Source organism: Hirundo rustica, chromosome 1 (genome assembly GCF_015227805.2).
Source record: "Hirundo rustica isolate bHirRus1 chromosome 1, bHirRus1.pri.v3, whole genome shotgun sequence".
NCBI classification, from domain to species: domain Eukaryota; kingdom Metazoa; phylum Chordata; class Aves; order Passeriformes; family Hirundinidae; genus Hirundo; species Hirundo rustica.
In genome coordinates, this window is record NC_053450.1 from 6,500,758 (window position 1) to 6,519,888 (window position 19,131).

The window sequence follows — 19,131 nt, forward strand, 5'->3', positions numbered from 1 at the left end:
TGCTTAATTCTTGTGGTTTCTCCTTTCTCTATTTCCCCATTGGTTGTGGCGTCCCTGGCGGCCTGCCTTGTATCCCCTATAGGGCACTACCCTTTGCCCTGTCCTTTGTACTGCCCTGTGCCCTCAGACCATTTGTTTCTGACCCCTTATTTAACCACTGAACACCTCATGGTCTGTGCCTTTTGTCCCTGATTCCCTTTGGCATGCTGGAATAAACCTTGCTGGAATTTATCATGCAAAAGGCCTGTCTTGCCTCTCTTTGTTGAGCTGGCCGTGGTGTGTGTGGTATGTGGACTTGGCTGCTTTGCCTTAGTGCCTACCCAAGCAGCCTTTCCAAAAGAGATGCTTGCTGGGGATAGGTAACAGCAACACCATCTAAATTCCACGTTGCTACACAGTGTGGTTTCTGCAGCATAATCCCAGCCTGATTTTGACACCATTTTTAATAATCATCCATTAGCAGTGAGAGGACTTGAGTGAAATTAGTTGGGTTTTTTTTCCATCAAATTTTAAGTAGACTGGTGCCAAGGCATGAAAGCAACAAACTAATTCAGGAGATACAATCCTTGAGTAAAAGGCATAGCAGATAGGCCAGAAGGAAAATTAGGTGGGTCTTTTTCCCTCTGTTTTCTGTAACAGGTTTGAAAAACAAGCCTACATGAAGAATAGGTTCAGTGGACTTCAGGTCAAGGAGATCAGGGCACAACTTCAGAACTGCAAATCTGGTACATTTCATTCATGCTCAAGTCACATTAAATGTTTATCGACATGTATGCAATTGCCAATAGGAAGAGAAAGAGAACCCTGTGGACAGTGAGATGCCTTTAGGAAAATTGTTATACTGCTTACTGCAAATTTCTCATGGTAATTCCTCTCCACAGAGGAATGTTAAAGGCTGCCTGGAACAGAGATAGGGTTTATTCATTTTCTAGATTTCCTTCCATCATGTGGGATGCGCCCCTCATGTAGGACCTTTCAGCAGGTGACTGTCATAATGTTGGGGGACAAAATACAAAGGATTTGAAATACTTTCTACTTTCAGAGACGAGGATGCCCTAAAGCAAGATTGTCCCTCCCTTCTCTCGAGCCTATTTCTTGAGTTATCAAGCTGAACAAAGCCACCCTTGCCCTTGACAGAGTAGGTGACTCTTCTTAAGAAAGAGATGGAATTTAAACACACCTCCTGATAAAGAGACTCTCAATTACTCCCAGTCCTTCATTTCTCCAGTATGCTATTCCAGCTGCTCTGGTCAGCTTTTTCAAGAATTCATGGGACCATGCTCTAAGAGGAAGCAGTAAAATAAGTAAAATCAAAATAATATGTGGGACATGGAATTGTAGCAACATTCAAATAGGAAGCAAAGTGAACTTATGAACAATGATGCTCCACTGCTCACTGTGGATCTCTGCTGGGTCTTCAAATTTAGCTGTGGCATCTCAAGAAGGAAATCATTCTTTGATCACCTCTCCCCAAAGTTATAATGTCAGCTACCTCAACCCGTACCAGCTTCACCCAACTTGCTCATCCTAAACCTATTGCAGCAAGACCCGAGGCTCAGTTGGAGTACTCAGTAATTCAGCAAATTAATGTTAATTTTAGTCAGTTGTTCAGCTGTATCCTAAAAGGTGGAGTGACTATTCATTAGCCTTGGTGTGTACTTTGAAAACAGATACAAATTAAAACTCTTTTAAAATGCAAAATGTTATTTGCCTACGTGCTGCTTTCATTGAGCAAACAGAAGTTAAGGGCAAGGATGAAAGCAACTTCTGTACATAGGCTGCATGAGAATGAGATCTGAAATTCAGCTGCTGCAGTGCCAGTCCTGCCAGCCTGCCTGGCTGGAGCCCTGTTCCTGGCAAGGTGGCCTTGATCAACAGTGTGCCAGGTACAGACTGAGCAATGCAGTCCACAGTATTTCCCTATAAAATTCAGGTATTGATTGAAAACTTTGTTACTTGATACAGTGGTGCTGATCCCAGGGAACATGGATTCCTGTGTAACATGACAATTCAATACAGTAGCGCCTGTGATTTCATCACTCCATATCCTGGCTCTAGGAAAGATGAAAAGTGGCTTTTGCTGCATGGGAGGGATCTTACTTCAATTCCAGGAAAAGAGAGTGGTGATCTTAGTGTTGCTGGATTGCACTTCAATTACTGGAAGTAAAGAAAGAGTTGACATCTCTGTCCCCTCATGTGTTCACAGTGAGTGTACACTTCCAATTACTTCTCAAATCAAAGTCCAGGAGTCTCACTAACTTGTATTAAACCAGGTTTGAGTCAAGGCACCAGCAAAACAAGCGACTGCACAAAGGTGTTCTGCTGTTACCATCAATGCTCAGGTTAGAAAAAAGGTACTGCCAAATGACCAAAACAACAAGAGCAAACAAGATTTTTCCACAAAGCCACAGCCTGCTTCTCTCCTCATTTTTTCCCAGAGAGCACACTTGATTGCAGGCAGTAGCAAAGCCAGGCAAGGAAGATAAATGAGCTGTGGAATCCCTGGCATGCAGCTCATGAGGTGGGTGGAAGTTTGGAAATGTGCTTGATGAGCCTCTGCGTATGGCAAGACCTATAGAAAAGGAGGCAGAAGCAGTTACCAGGGCGGAGGAATGGGGGTTTGAAGTGACAGGCTTATGTAAGAGTTACAATGGGGTTAATTTTGATGAGGAACAGAACAAAGGGTGGAAATGCTGGTGGCCCCTACCTGTAAAAGAGTGCAAAGAAGTCACAAAGGGTAATAAAATAACAGAGTGAGATGTGATTCCTGACCTGAAAATACTCTCTCATTAAGGCTGTTGTCCTGGGAACTGAGGGGGAGTGTTTTCTCTATTCGCCTTCCGTAGAGGAGAAAGCCAGCATCACTCAGAGGTTCAGGAAGCAATGGTACCAGAAACAAAATGGCTCTACCACCCAAGGAAGACACAAGGCATATTTGCAACTTATAAATTAAATTAAATCACTTCACATACCTGAAAAAATTCTCCAGCAAGTGCCTATGCGACAGGGAGGCAGCTCCAGTGACTCCCAGTAACTTCTTCACAGCACATGACAAAGTGGTCTTCCAGAGTGACACACTTGAGGCAAGCTCACTGCCACTGGCCTCTCTTACCACGTCCCAAAGGGTCTGTGTTTTCCAGTGTACCCCTGTTTAGGTATACAGCCCTTCCAATGTCAGACAATCTTTGGAAAAGACCAACAGAGGAGCTGCCTCACAACCTTCAAGTCTCCCTTGCAGCACACATTTGTCTTCTGGAAAGACAATAAGGTGTGACTCATATTAGCAGGGAACACATCAGAGGACCTCTTTTTCTGTTTTGGTGGGGACAATTATCCTGTATGAGAGCAGAAAGAAGAATCATATGTGATATGAATCCAACCCACAAAGTGTGTTAGCTCAGCCTTGTACCCAAGGTAACCATCTTTGCTGTTTTTGCCACCAACACAACTCACAGCCTCCATCCCAGAGTGAGCTTCAGCCCAAACTGTTTGAAAGTCTGCCAGAACTTGTTCCCACCTGCCGGTGTGTGAACATGGCACAGAGAAACCTTCCTATGCACAGTCCACCTGAAGTTTGGGGAAATGAAGGCTGTAGCTGGGAGTATTCTTTCCCATATATCTGTATCTCATATTTATGAGAAAATGAAAACTGGGAAGGTGCCATGGGTAAAATTACAACATTACATGTTTATAAAATTTTCTGAACTATAAGTAGCTGTAAATGGAGTTGCTTACTTTTTTTCAAATCCCAACAAGGATTAACTGATTTCTTCACACAAAATTAATTTTTGTTTATGAGTTTTTTTGAAGGAAGATGGTGAAGGAAGAGATAAAGGAAATATCTTTTATCTGTCTGGTAGTTATTAGTCAGAACAGTAAAGCTGATTTTAAATTTTCTAAGAGTAAGGGATATTCATCCCATTCACATGATCTACTCTCAGATATAGCAAGTATGAAATTTCAAAGAACAAAAATATCACATCTCCGTTGGGAAAAAATATTCACCAATTCAAAATAAAACCCTTCAGTCCTGCTTAAAAGTCGGATACTTAATACCACTGGAAAACAGAAAAGTCTCATTACAACATGAATCTTTTTAAGGTCCTGTTTTTGTTTCTTCACTGGTTCCTATACATTCAGTGTTCGCTTGTTTATGATGCCAACAAGATAGACCTCCTCAGGAAAAAGAACATGGAAAATGCACGAAATCTGGCACATCAAATCTTCCACACACATATGCACATAGTTAGCCCTGTGTGGCAGGAATTTTTTCATGTGCTGAAAACCATGAGCTGCCTCAATACTTTGAGAGGAGACTTGAAAGCCATTCTCTGGCCATTCCTAAAGCAATAATTCAAATTATTATTTTCTCCTAACCTTTATTCCTTCTTCGTAATTTCTGCCTTTGTCTGGTGATCATAAACCTTCTCCAAGTTCACCATATCAGTCTCAAAAGAAAACTGTTCCATTCACCAATCAGACAAGCAGAGAAGTCGGCGGGCCATTTTTTGAGGGAAAAACCCCTTCTTGAGCAGCTGCCCAAAGGAACAGAATTACACAGATCTTATTTACAAAAGTGATGGTTATGTGTGTGAAAATGCGGTAGTAGGGCAAAACTAATTTTTCAGTTAGCACCAGTCTTGTTTCTTACTGTGGATTCTACAGAGGAAAATATACTCTCATAGAAGAAATTCTGTCTCAGTGTGCAGCTAAGTGCCCTGGTGCTTCTCAGGAGAACAGTGTACGAGGCCTGTGAAACTGATGTAAAAATGGTATTTATAGAAGCACTTTTTACTCAAGTCAACTTTGTGAACCATTTAGTTTCACCACAAACCCTTTTTCACTGCCTTACTGGCAATTACCTAAGTAATTAGGCAATACTGCAAGTCCCTAGGACAGGGAGCAACAATCTACAAGAACAAAACTAAGCTCAGACATTGACTTCAGTGCCAGTTAATTCTCACTGGACATAGGGAGAGGCAAAGCTCCTGGTGAGGCTCATACCCTCTGCCTGCATTATAGGTCACAGAGATTTCACCTATTAATAAAAGTTCCTTCAGCAGATGGTGAAGGCCAGGGAATCAAGCCAAATATATGAATATTTTCACAGAATCACAGAATGTCTAGGTCGGAAGAAACCTTCAAGCTCATCGAGTCCAACCCATGCCCTAACACCTCAACTAGATCATGGCATCAAGTGCCACATCCAGTCTTTTTTTAAACATGTCCAGGGATGGTGACTCCACCACCTCCCCAGGCAGACTGTTCCAGTACCTTATCATTCTTTCCATGAAAAACTTTTTCCTAATGTCCAACCTATATTTCCCTTGATGCAGCCTGAGACTGTGTCCTCTCATTCTGTCAGCTACTGCCTGGTGAAAGAGACCAACCCCCAGCTGTCTACAACCACCCTTCAGGAAATTGTAGAGAGTGATAAGGTCACCTCTGAGTCTCCTTTTCTCCAGGCTAAACACCCCCAGCTCCCTCAGTCGTCCTTCATATGGCTTGTGCTCCAAGCCCCTCACCAGCCTCGTTGCCCTCCTCTGGACATGCTCAAGCATCTCAACATCCTCCCTAAACTGAGGGGCCCAGAACTGGACACAGCACTCAAGGTGTGGCCTCACCAGTGCAGGGTACAGGGGAAGAATGACCTCCCTGCTCCTGCTGGCCACACCATTCCTGATCCAGGCCAGGATGCCACTGGCTCTCTTGGCCACCTGGGCACACTGCTGGCTCCTGTTTAGCTGCTGTCACCAGCACCCCCAGGTCCCTTTCCTCCTGGGCACTGTCCAGCTACACCTTCCCCAGCCTATAGCACTGCAGAGGGTTATTGTGGCCAAAGTGCAGGACTTGGCACTTGGACTTATTAAACTTCATCTTGTTAGTCTCTGCCCATCCATCCAACTGGTCCAGATCTCTCTGCAGAGCCATCCTATCTTCCAACAGATCAACACACGCACCCAGCTTAGGTCATCCACAAATTTATTAATCAAAGGTTCAATAACCTCATCCATGTCATCAATAAAAATATTGACCAGAGCTGGCCCCAGCACAGATCCTTGAGGGACATCACTAGTGACTGGCCCCAGCTGGATGCAGCACTGTTCACCACCACTCTCTGGGCCTGGCCATCCAGCCAGTTCCTAACCAAGTGAAGAGTGCTCCATTCCAAGCCACGGGCTGTCAGCTTTTCCTTTCTTGTCCTTCTCTCACCTATTATTGTCTTTCTATTGGGAGCCTAGTACTTTCCCCACACTAATGCCTCCCTAATCATTAACTTATCTTGGTACTCTATTTCACCACCCTGGCAGACATGTTTTTTTCTTGTGAGGCAGGATGGTGGGATAAGGGCCATGAAATTACTGATTTAAAATAAGGAAAATTTCAAAGGTCCCACATGGCTCCCTCTTTTTCTTCCCCTGTCTTATTACAACTAGGCCTGCATGTTCCATCAACTTCTGATTTGAAGTTGAGAAATGTCGGATGTTTCTCCTGGAAAGAGCTTCAAGTTATTTGCTGAACATATTTCACCTCCCTGAGAGGGGCAGAGCAGTTCCTGAAACATCAGAGAAGAGTTTTTAAGCTGTATCTGTGGCTGACCAAGACCTGCTGGATAAATCAGATGTGATCGTAAAGACCCTTTATATTCCCAGAACATTTTCTGACCTGGACATGAAAACCTTAGAACCTTGGAAAGACCACCCTCGTGATTACATCCTGATGGATTTTTGAATGTAAAGTTTCCTTTACTCTCAACCATGATGCTTCAATTCCTTTCACTCACTTCTGCTCACTCAGCATGGCAAAGAGGGAAAGGAATACATCAGATACCACCACCTTGATTAAGGTTTGATGACCAACAGGAACTCCACAAATATGTCTGACATTTGGAACATTTCTTTATTCACTGCTAACCTTCAAGAGGCTCCTTTGTTTCTGCCGCAGTGCTTGTGGGTCCCTTCTCTTGCTATCCTTGTCCTTTACAGTAAGCACAACCCAGCATTTTGCCCTGTAGTGCCTGGAATTGCTCTCCATAAAAGGAGGCTGCATTTCACCTTTGCACAGTTTGCTTTCATCAGAGATTTCAGCGTGAAAGCCGATGTACGCCTCCCCTGAAGCTCACAGATGTGCTGGGAAACTCATTCCATTCAATTCTATGAACATCCATTGTGGCTCAGGGCTGCAGTCAAGCATCCTTAATGAAAAGATGTTTGTGCAATACATTTCCTGCTGATCACGAAGAACACCTCCTTGGAAAATAAACATGCTAAAATAAAAATCCCAGGAAGCTTTCAAGTTTATAAACTCTTCCATGGTAACTGAACTTTGAAAACTACAAACTCCATCTCAAAGCAGCCAGAAGACTCAAGTAAATGAGGACTGAGAAGTGTCTCTGATAAGACATAAGTGTTTGTGCTGAGCAGTTCGTTCAATTTTCCACAGCAGAATAGTTTCCAAGCATGGTAAAAGAAAAAAGTGTTTCCATTTTACTTTCACCCTTCTCTCATGCCTTTCAATAACACATATCACAACACCCTGACTCCAAACAGGACCAGCACTGAGTTTCTCAGAGCTGTGTCACTTTCTACAGCAGTTTCATGCATATGGGCTATTGAATTTTTTGCTTAGCCAAGGGGAAAGGATGTGATACACACTCATTCAAGTGTACTCACTTTGAGTTTCATCAAAAAGGAAACATTATCATATGTGCCGTGACAGGCAGAAATCTTCCTCAGTCCTTTACAACCCTTGTAATTTGCCTGGGGTGCCAATGCTAGAACAGCTTTCTGTCATGACATTCTCAGGAAAATGCAGCATAGTGACGCTTAGGGACCGTGGATTTTGGCGATCAGGTCATGTTAAAAAGTAGTCTCAAGCACCCTCTCACCGGTCAAACCTTGTTCTTTCTTAACTCCCAGGTTTAATAGAATACATTCTTTTGTCTTCAAGTCTCTCTAAGTTACCAGAGGCCTCCTGAAAGCATAAGAGGAAGCTCTTCTAATGAAACTACTTTACTACTTAAGTCACAAGTTTCAAAATGCACCAAAAATGGTGTCCTAAAGCTGAAAGCAAGGGCAGAAAGTTCATAAATTTTTGTTCTAAGGTCTTCACTGTGAAATATTGCCTGGAGACTGGAAAGACTCATCCACTCCTATAAATATCTCCTCTTACTGCCGGTACTAAGGATATACGTAAAAGGATAAATGCTCCTGGGTACTTTACACAATAGTCCTGCATCAGAAGAAGCTGGTCAAAATGAGCAGTAATAGATTTAACAATTGGTTTTCCCAGCCCAAGCTTCATAGCTGGTTTGTCAGATACAGAATAATTTTCAAATTCTTCACTTAAATGATGCAAAAAAAAAATCATGAAGAGAAAAGAAAGAAGAAAGGACAGACTTTAAAAATAATATTGACACTAAAAAGTGGGTGGGGAATAAAAAGGAGAGGGTCAACCTGCTACACTTTGTGAACTGTCTGTGAGGAGCTTAGCCATTAAGAGCTGAACTGCATGGAGTAGAAGCTGCTGCTACACAGGAGAAAGTGGATATATCACTACCCATGCAACCAGCTATGTGCCCAAAGCTCTGACGGGACTGAGCATGTTTCACTCCACACCATCTTACCAAGGGTTCTGTCTTCAGTACCTGATTTTCTTGTTGCTAGAAAAAAAAAGTTTCTTTCCACAGACTTCTTTCAAACTTTTCTGGATTGGATTTGGTCTTAATCTGCACTGTCTCAGAAGTGCATATGTTACTACTTGCACAGCTGTGAGAAGAGCTGGGAGCATTTTTTATTTAGGTTTGCTGTTGGTTTTATTTATCATTTTACACTCCTTAGGCTTTGGCTATTTAAAATTCTGCTGTAAACTCCCTTTGTTCTTCCTTGTTGCCAACAAAAAAGAGAACTTGAATGTCAACCAGAAACACCACAGACAGCCTTTGGCTTGCTTGATTCCTTGCATGGCTTGGTTTGAAGGAAGGAAGGGAAAGATTGGACTGAAATTACTAACCTATGGCAAATTTTGTGTTTTGCTTTCCTCAACTTCAGAAATGTAACTTCTGAGAGAAGTAATTTAGATGAGAGCCTTAGATCTGTAGAGCTCTTTCACTCCAAACACAAATCTCAGTATTTAATAGATTAGGTGGTGTTCGATCTGCAGAGAACTAATTGAAGGAGCTGCAAATACAGACATTCAACCCTGATTAATTAGAAGGGCAAAAAAGAACATTCTAATTCCATTTCCAAATCAAACCAGTTGTACCACAATTATCTCAAGTACCTTAGAGATGGTTGAGTTCGCCTTTAGTCCCTCCCTCCCTTTCCTCAGGGAGGAATGGATAGCCTTGAGTACAAGGAGAATTGAAATGCTTTGAGCTCTTTATTTGCCGATTTCTTTTTCTCCCCCAGGAATATAGTATTTTAAAAAGATGTCATTTATATTTTGCAGTTTTCAAAGGTGCTTTGTATACATGTTCAGTAGTGTTCAACTCATGGACAGTTCCAATTTCCCTGGAAATCTACCCACTTTTTAAAATAGCTAGAAAGGAGGCATTGTGCAAATCTGATTTTGTTAGGTGTTTTGAAGATGGGATGCTTCAGAAGCCCATATAACAATTTCTGCCTTCCTCAGCTTTCCAAATGATATGGGTAATAGCATGTATGGGATCTCCAAAGCTAGAAAACCTAGTATTTCTCTGTAACTAGAAAAAGTCTCCTCTCCTGGAGATCTATCTTGTTCCTTGAACACTTCCCATGTCTGCCTATTTCTCCATCTGGAAGGTTTTGGTACTGCTCTGCTGGTTTAACATTTAACATTTCTGACATACAGTAAAACAATGACTCTGGGTCCCTTCCTGACCATGCTCTCCTTCTATTTCTTTTCATTCTGGTTTCATCACCATCTACCACCAAAATGCAGTTGTCTTTGCAGCAGACAGCAGCTGTTTTAACAAGGCTACAAACAGTACACACAAGCTCTGGAAAAGAAGAAAAAAGCTTTCCCAGTTTGTAACTGCAACAGGGATTTGAGGCCAAAGGCAAGAAATGGATCATTGTTTTCTAGGCAGCTCTGCAAGGCAGTCTTCAAACAACCACAACTGGCCAGGGCCTCTCATTCTGTATCTCAATTGAAAGACAGCTGTTCCATTTTCTAAACAGGAAGATAGTTCACCTTGATCCTGGCTTCAGCTGCAGCAGCTTTTTACCATTAAATATAATTCAAAATAAATTATCATCATGGGGAGAAGACAGAGAGTGTTTGAACAAAATAAGCCATTAATTTTCTACACAGAAGAGAACAACTCTCATCCCAGAGACACTGCTGTGCTGTTGTCTGAAACACAATTTTCACCTGAAATTGGACAAACCATTTGGGAAGTAATTCAAGTTCCTCTAAAGGGAGGATGTATTCCACACAGACAGTGGTGGACAGATTCAGCACCCACAACTATGTTAACTGTGTGTAATGAGTTAGAAGCATCTTCTTTTAATAGGTCCTAATTGCAACACATTTTCCCAACAGCTCATTTGCAAACACCCCAGGTGTTCCACCTCTTTAACTCATCATCAACAAGATTCACTTTTCTCATTCTGCTCCGGTGGCATACCTACCAACTTACTCCTTTTGTCTTGCAGCATATCAAGTCACAATCCAAAGTCAGGAAAACATCTGCCAGGAAGACCTCAAAGAAGGAATCTGTCTCTCAACACAACCCCACCAAAAAATGAGGACTCTCATGTTCAGAGTGTTATGACTGATGTGTCAGCAACTGTCTACACATCCCATGGCATGGCCAGTGTTTTAGGACAGATGCTCATCAAACAAAAGGCCAAGTTGGGGAATGCATCAATCCTTGCCTAAGACAGGTACACACCAAGCTTTCCAAACTCTATATCTAGCATTAAAGGAAATAAAGGGGACTGGAAGCCTAGAGGTGATCTTTGTGAACAAGTTTGCCCAATATTTGACCTCTCCAGCTCCTCTTACTCAGGATCATAACAGCCTCCTTCACCTCACAAGGATGGCTGAACACCCCACCTCCACCCATTGCAGTCACAGGCTGATGGGGTTCCATGCCAGCCTCTTGTAAATAACATGCAGAGATGATGCAGAAACTCCTCCCTGCCAGCTGTAGACTGTGAAGTGCCATTTCTTGGCATCCTTTTTCTGAGTTTAGTTTGGGAAACCATCCAGAACTGTCCATCAAGTGCCACAGGAGTGAAGGCTATAACCCAAGATTGTTTTGTAAACACAAACCATATAAAGCAAAACCAGATTTTTATTTTGATTTATCTCAGTATCTCCAAACAATGGAAGATTAATCTGAGTTTCATTTTTGTGGATGCATGTGATCAAAACTTTTGTGTTCACTGCAATGCTGACATAAAACTGTAATTTTTAAAAATCAGAATACACTATATACAGGGTGATAGATGAACTTCTACTACAGCATTGCTTGCAATTTACTCCTAAAAAAATTTCCAGGGTTATTTTGCCCTCTGAATATCAATCAAGCCCAGGAGGAGAAAAAGGAAGGAGGATGGATGAGGGAGCAATTGGAGTAACGAGCCTTTCTACTGTAATTTCAGTAACAGATGAGATTGCATCTGCTCCTTTGCTGGATCCTAAGCAGGCATAGGGAAAAGACGGCTCCTACAGAGTCAAGTATAAACACTGGGTTTGTGCACATGAAGACAGCAATAGGGTAGAAGGTAGCATGTGAAAGACAAATTTTAACAGCTAGCTTTGGATCTGTCTTACATTTCAGAAACATGTTAAATATAAACTCACTGAAATGCTTTCAGCTCAGCCCTGGCTACACTTCAATATACTTTCCATTAACTGCTTGGTTGTAAAGATTTTTTTCCAAACCACCTTAATAATTTTTAATTCAAGACAAGGTATCTTTAGTGAAGTTAATTATAAAATAATGAGCAGTCTTTTTGTGGCTTAGGGAAGGGTTTATTTTGGGTTAAGTTAAATCAGCATGGAACAGACTCAAACTATATTGAAATAAGACATTATTAAATCAGAATAGACACCTACACTGGGGTTCATAGAGACATAATTAAAAAGAGCTGAACATGGGTACAGACTCATGTGATCCAAGCATCTGTGTCATATTGATCTAGCAACAGCAGCATAACAGGATATAGCCTGAAACGTGAGAGGCACAACACTTATTACTTAAAGCAGTGGGTCTAAATACCTGGGAGGAAATTTGTCTATGTGGGTTTTTTGTTTGGGTTTTTTTGTTTTTGTTTTTGTTTTTTTAATTACCCCTTACATCCAAAATTATTATGAGCACGAAACCTATGTGAAGCAAAACTGTATTTGAGCACCCTTCATGGATTAGAGCCAGGTGACAGAACAGACACACCGGACAGCACAGACACACAGAAGCACAACAGAGTGCTGTGGAAGTGGTGGTGTCCCCATCATCACTCAGCTAAACACAGAGTGCTGTGAAAATTCTCTCCTTTCTCCCACCACCACACCTCCCATGGCTCCGTTCTATTCAATTATATTGTATTTTGTTTCCGAGACACCTGGACAAGAATTAGTGATGCCTCATTGCACCTATGTGCTTAGCCAAGCCGTCTCAGTATTTCCAAGGTCAGTGTTGACACTCTTCTAAGGTTGTTGATCCTTTGATTTGTCTTTAGAGAAGCAGGGAAGATAAACTTCCAAAGCAGAGATAAAGGACAAAAAACCAGAAAAAATCAAAATACATGTCATTTTTATATAATAAAAAAGATGGAGGTCAGTTAACCTTGGCTGAAATGCTCTTCCATTGCTCACACACACACACACACACAAAAATAAATCCAAAAAATAACCAAACAAAACTCCAAGCAATAAATATAACTCCATCTTATATTTGGTGGTGGTGGTTTTGTTGGGCTTTTTTTATTTTCTCCACAATGCAGACAAGGACACCTGCTAGAGAGACTTTCCCTTCCCAATGGCAGTGACTTCATAATTTTAGCCTGAGTAATCTACGGCTGTCTCATCCCATTCCTTTGCACAACCACTTCTATCCTCACAGCAATAACGAGCTGCAACTAACCTGTTCGTAGGTGATGGAACAACCTGGATTTGTGCATTGAGTAGAAACTGATGTTCTTTTTTGTTTCTTTCCCCTACTCCATCCTATACAGACAAAACTGCACTCTGGTTCATCAACTGATTGCCCTTCATGGTTGGTGTACAAAATCACAAGGTTAGCTCTGCTATTCTTGCTGTCTTCTGCTTTTAGCCTTGCAAAAATCCACAGGAGCTGCATCATCTTGAGCTGGTCACTGAGTGGTGGTGGAAATAATTTGCCATGAGGTCTTTAAAACATTTCACTGGTTGGATGTCTGGTATTTACTACTGTGGTGAATTGACCCTAGCTGACAATCCAGTCACTCTCTCCCTTCCCCTCCAGCAGGACACAAGAGACAGAATCTGAAGTACAAGAGCAGAAAACTTACAGAATCAGACAGTTCCATAAGTGAAACAGAGCTGTTGTGCTCAAGAAAACCAAAATAAGCAAAGCATTCACTACTTCCATGAAACAGCAGATGTCCAAGCACTTACTAGAAAGCAGAGTTTCATCACATGTAATGGATACTTGAGAAGATAAATGTCATAACCGTGAATGCTCCCATCTTCCTTCTTTTTTCCCCCAGTTTTGTTGATGATCATGGTGCCATATGGTCTGGAATATCTCTTGTATCAATCAGGGCCAGCTGTCCTGGCTGTGTCCCTTCCTTAGTCCTTGTTTCCCCGCAGCCTCCTCGTTGATGAGGTGGGATAAGGAGAAGAAAAGGTCTTGGTTCTGTGTGAGTTCTGCTGAGCAGTAATGAAAATATCCCTATGTTACCAACACTGTTTTGGTCACAAATCAAAACTCAGGCTGCCATCCCAGCCAGAACCAGGATAAAAACTATGATTTTAACTGTTAAGTTTCCTTTTTCTTTTTGCTTGTTTCATCTCAATTTCATATCTCAGCTGTTTCAGACAAGGTCTTTCTTTATCTGATATTTACCTGCAGATGAGGTATGTGGTACAAAAAGCTGACAGTGGCAGAAAAAAAATTTAAAAATGTAGTTAGGAGAGACATGATTTAGTCTCCTTTATTTATTTGTTTTATTATGTTTTGGTTTTAGTGCATGCAGAAGTGTCTGTTAAGATGGGGAACAATGTTGTATTAGGTGATATAGAAATGCTTACTAAGGAAAAGTCCATGGTTCTATGCAATTTTAATCTAAGAGCACAACAGGGGAAAGGTGAACACAGCAAGTCATCCTGCAGAAGCTCTGCAGTCTCAGTTTGTTGCCTTACTCAGTGATCCATGCTGCCTCTGCTCTGAGCTGTGAGGTAACTTGTGCCTTTCCCTAAAAATGACAATTTTCACACTTCTTTTCCAAAGGTCTTTGTTATCTGGAGATAAGGTTTGGAAGCTATTTCTATAGAAATCACCAGGATGGAAAACTCTGCTTGAGAGGCATTTAAATGTCAGGTGCTTCTCCTGAGAGAAAATAACACACTATGTTTGAAAGAATCTTTGAGGAGTTCTATTTAAAGTCAGTCTTGCTAGCTAAATGAAGACCTATTTACAAACATTTTCAAGAAGTTCCATGAACTCTACTAGCAGATAACAGATAACAAATCTTGTCTCTTTCTACCCATGGAGATGTAATTTTTTTTTCCCTGAAGCAGGAAAATACCCTTTAAACTTGAGAAAAAGATGGTTTATAATAATGAAATGGGGAAAATAGTGTATAGTTTTTTCAGTAGCAGAAGTATAGGACTGGGTGCTGGTTTTGACTGCAGATTTACCTGAAAAACTGAAAGGCCTGAAGCCAGTAAAATACTTAAAACCACATTTGGAGCTTTAATCATGTGAACAGTCTCCTCTAAGCCTTGGAGTCATCATCCTACACTTCTGAAGATAATTACAGTTTTATTATGCTGAAGAAATTGAGAATACTTGAATACAACATGATTTATGGATGTTGCCTGCAACTTGGGAATCAAATGTATTTCTCCCTCCTGACTCCATGACCTCAGTCAACTCACTGCATCTCTTGGCTTTGCAACTCTGAAAATGGAATCAATCAGTGAGCCCTTCCTTCCTTCCTTCTCTGGAAAGTCTTTCTAGAGGAAAATGTTGTGTCAATCTTCATGGCCACTCAGGCCTGAACTCCTGTTATAAAACCACCTGTAATAACTTCCAGTACCTGTAATGTAGAATTTAGACCATTGCTACCTGAGCTGAGACCACCAGTTCCTTTTATATAAGCTGTAAAAAAAAAAAATCTGTCAAGACAACCTGCTGCAGAGTAAAACTCTCTGCCAGTGCCTTTTTCCTGGGTTATCCTGCCTCCACCCAGGTTCCACTCTGAGCACTACATTTCTGAAAACATCTGAAAAAAAGACATGGCTGGACTGCCAAGGAAAGTGGTGGTGTCACTGGTATTCAAAGTCACATTTCATGAACCTCTTTCTCTAAAGAGGCTAAGAAACACACTATGTTTAACTCAGCACTCTTGGGGTCTGAGATGGGAAAATATTTCTATTCACGGGAGTAGCTAAACATGCTTAAATCCCATTCTCATAATCTGAAAAGCCAAAGAATTTAAGTAGAGCTGGATCTTTTGAAGGACACTGGATATCAAGGGAGTAGATGTGAGTCCTCCTCAGGCACCAATATTTTTTGCAGTACAGGAGGACTGGTGAGTATCTGCTACAATGAGTCTGCACCTCAAATGGATGCTTGTAGAGCCAGACTACCTGTTCCTACCCAGACTGTCGCCATACAGCCGAGAGTTCCTCATGACAAGCAGGAGGTTACAGAGCAAAGGGGACACAGCTCCCATCCCAGCACAGTGTAAGGACAGGAGGGAGGGAGCAGATGTTCCCTGTGGCTGTGACAGAAGGGAGGAGCCTGATCATGAGACCTACTTTCCTTTCTACCACTCTGCTTTAGACTTGCAGAAGGAATTACCCTTGAGGGTTACTCCAAGCAGAAAACAAGTTTATATATTCTGAATTCTCTCTAGAAGGGCTTCCCATCCTCAGGAATAATGCATGAAAGAGAAGGGCAAGTCCTCTTCCCTCTTCTCTGTTCCCATCTTACCTAAAGCTCAGGCAAGGGTAGGTCACAGCTTTTCTTTATTTTGAGCTCCCTTCCCATTTTGTGGATGAGGTGAAACATAAAGACAAACGACAAGGAACTAGAATTAGTATTTAGAGTGAAATCAGAAAGAAGGAGAAAGAGAGCATGTAGGCCTAGTGACATGGTTTCTACTGCCCTACTGTCTCCACATTTCATTCATTTTGCTAATCCACTGGAGAAATTGCCCACTGGCAGGCAAAATCTTGAAGCAGCCATTTAAATTTACTTGATGGCCCCCAGGGCAAGTCAATTTTCAGTCTGACTGGCTTTAATCCCAGCAGAGAGCCCTGCCATGCCATTACATGCCACAGCAGGAGTAAGAGTGGGGAGGCAATCACATTACAGTACCATTCCATTTAGTGATAATCTGTAAGGATCTCATGAAAACATCAACCATTATTATGACTCCTGATGTCCTTCAGGCAAAGTGTTTGCGGGGAAAAGGAAGAGGGGAAAAAAAAAAAAGTCCACCTGTCAAAAAGAGACAGGCACTTTCATTCAAGGGAAAGGGAGGTGAAATGTAAAAGTGACACAATATTATTTAAACATCCTATTACTAAAATTACAGTTCATCTATATAAAACTGAGCTATAGGACCTTAGTCTGTCAGCTAGATTGATGTACCTGCCGTGGTCACAGAGATGCAACGAGCTGAGGAAGCATTTGGGAGACAGAATTTTCTGTAAAGGCTTCCAGCTTCAGTCCATCATACCTCATGTCCTTCCCAGGGCACTAAATACCTGCAGGAAGTGATGCTGAGGAGGGACAGGAGGGCTTTTCCTCAGTCCATTGCTGCTACATTCACATCCAGAGGCTCGAGGCAACATTAGCATAGCCACAGCTGGTTTGGGGCCAGCAGCTTTATTTAGAATTATATTTAAAATCTGCGGTGGACGGAACCAGACACAAAAATCCATCTCTGGCGCATGACTTTCTGACCTCTCATGGCAGATGCAGGCTGATTGCAGTCTGTGTGTGGAAATAGCTGACATCAGTGGCTGCAAATCTGCACAACTACTTAAAGTGGCCAGCTCCAAGACAGTGTAGATGAACTGCACAGGGTATTTGGAGAATTCCTCCTATTTCCACACCTGCTTTAGACATTTGGTAAATCAAGCCAGATTTTTGGCCTCTTTCTCTGTTTGTAAATGAAAATTCCTGCCCATGTGTGTAAATGGACTAGCAAATGCAAACAGACACAAATAGTATCATGGATACAACATGTTATCTTACCATGAAGCAAGGGAAAATTCTGTGGGCTTTTTTTTCCCCTTTTTCAGCAGAAATATTTTGTGAACTGGCTCAAGGAACATCACAAAGGCAAGTAGAACTAAGGAATCTCAATTTGGGATGGTGATACACAGAGGGAAACTGGCAGGATCCAAAGAAAGGACACATGGAGTGCATCCATGAAGATGACTATTTTCTGGAGATGTGGGACAGGGCCAGGGGGAAACAAGGATGACACAGTGGCAGGACTGAAAGTGTTATACATTGGAATTCAGCCTACAGGAAAGGATGCCAAGAATGGCTGTATTTCTTAGGAGGGCATTGATCCAGGAGATGATGTGTAGTACCAGTAAAGCTGCTGAAAGCAGTACAGGGCATCTGAATTGTGCTGGGACTCCTGATTCTTGGGGTAGGATGCACATGGGGCACCACAGCAGAAAGCCTAGGCATACCAGAGGGGTAATGCTGGGGATGTTGAGGCACAGCTGCAATGGCTGTTGGTGGCCTGGGGTCAAGGGGAGCTCAGTCAGAGCACTGAGTTCACATGGTGCACAAGGCACCGCTCCTTCAGTGCCACATTCAGTGACTCAGGTGCTGCAACAGAACCTCTGGCAAGAAGATGACAACAAGGGAAGGAAAAGCTTGGTTTACTGCAATAATTTGGAAGAACTAGAGTGAAGATCTGTCTCAGAGGGAAAAGGTGTTAAGCTTCCAAAACAGACTTGGAAATGTCACAAAAGGTTCTTCTCCTAAACTGCAGGTCTGGTTTCTGCAGAACACAGACTCAGAAGTGGGGCAGATAAACAAAAGGTAGAGGAGGAAGTGATGTTCCCTTGCAGGAAGGCAGAAATAAGAATTTATAAACAAACATGGAATAGTGTGAGACCAAAAGCCATATGAGAAAAATGTGCTTGAAATAATGTATTTGGTCTACCTACCCACTGAAAGGGTACAGGGGAGGCCAAAGGGGCCCCACTCTACAGACATTTGTATGGATTTTGTTTGCCTGCTATGAATGTGTCATGATGTGCCTGACCTGCCCAGGGAACTGCAAACAGGACATCACACCTTCTATGAAAAGTTCGGGCATCTTCTATGAAAAGTTCAGGCATGCCATCCCAGGGAAAAAGCAAAATAAGAACCTGGATGGATGCAATACTGTTCTGGCAGCTCATTGAGAAGGTGGCGTCTCAGACCGTGCAGGGCTTTTTTGTTTATGAGAAAAATATACATATATATGTAACCAGAGATTTATGGGGAGAAGGGGCATGGAAAGTTTCACCCCCCTGCTGTATTTTAATGTGGCACTCAATGACTTGTAATGGAAGAGATCTATTGTTTCTCCAGTAGCAATAAAGTAAGGTTAAAACAAACTCAAACATAAATTTTGCAAACAACCCCATATAAACACAGCTGTTCAATGAACTCATAGGACTGGCTGCTAGCTGAGGACTGCCCCCTAATGTTATCATTTCATGGCAATGTCCTTTACAATGTCTTTTATTAATAAAACACCATTACCATGTAAGACAGTGGAGAAAAAAAAATTGTTTTGAGATTAGGCTAAATTTAACCAAAATGTTACACTGAGATTAACAGATGTGATTTGGCTTGGCTGCCTACCAAGCCAGTTATTTTATCTACATCATCAAATAGCTGATGTTTACCAAGACTTAGATTTTTTTTTTCTTTTTTTTTTTTTTCCTTTTCCTTTTTTTTTTTTTTTTTTTTTT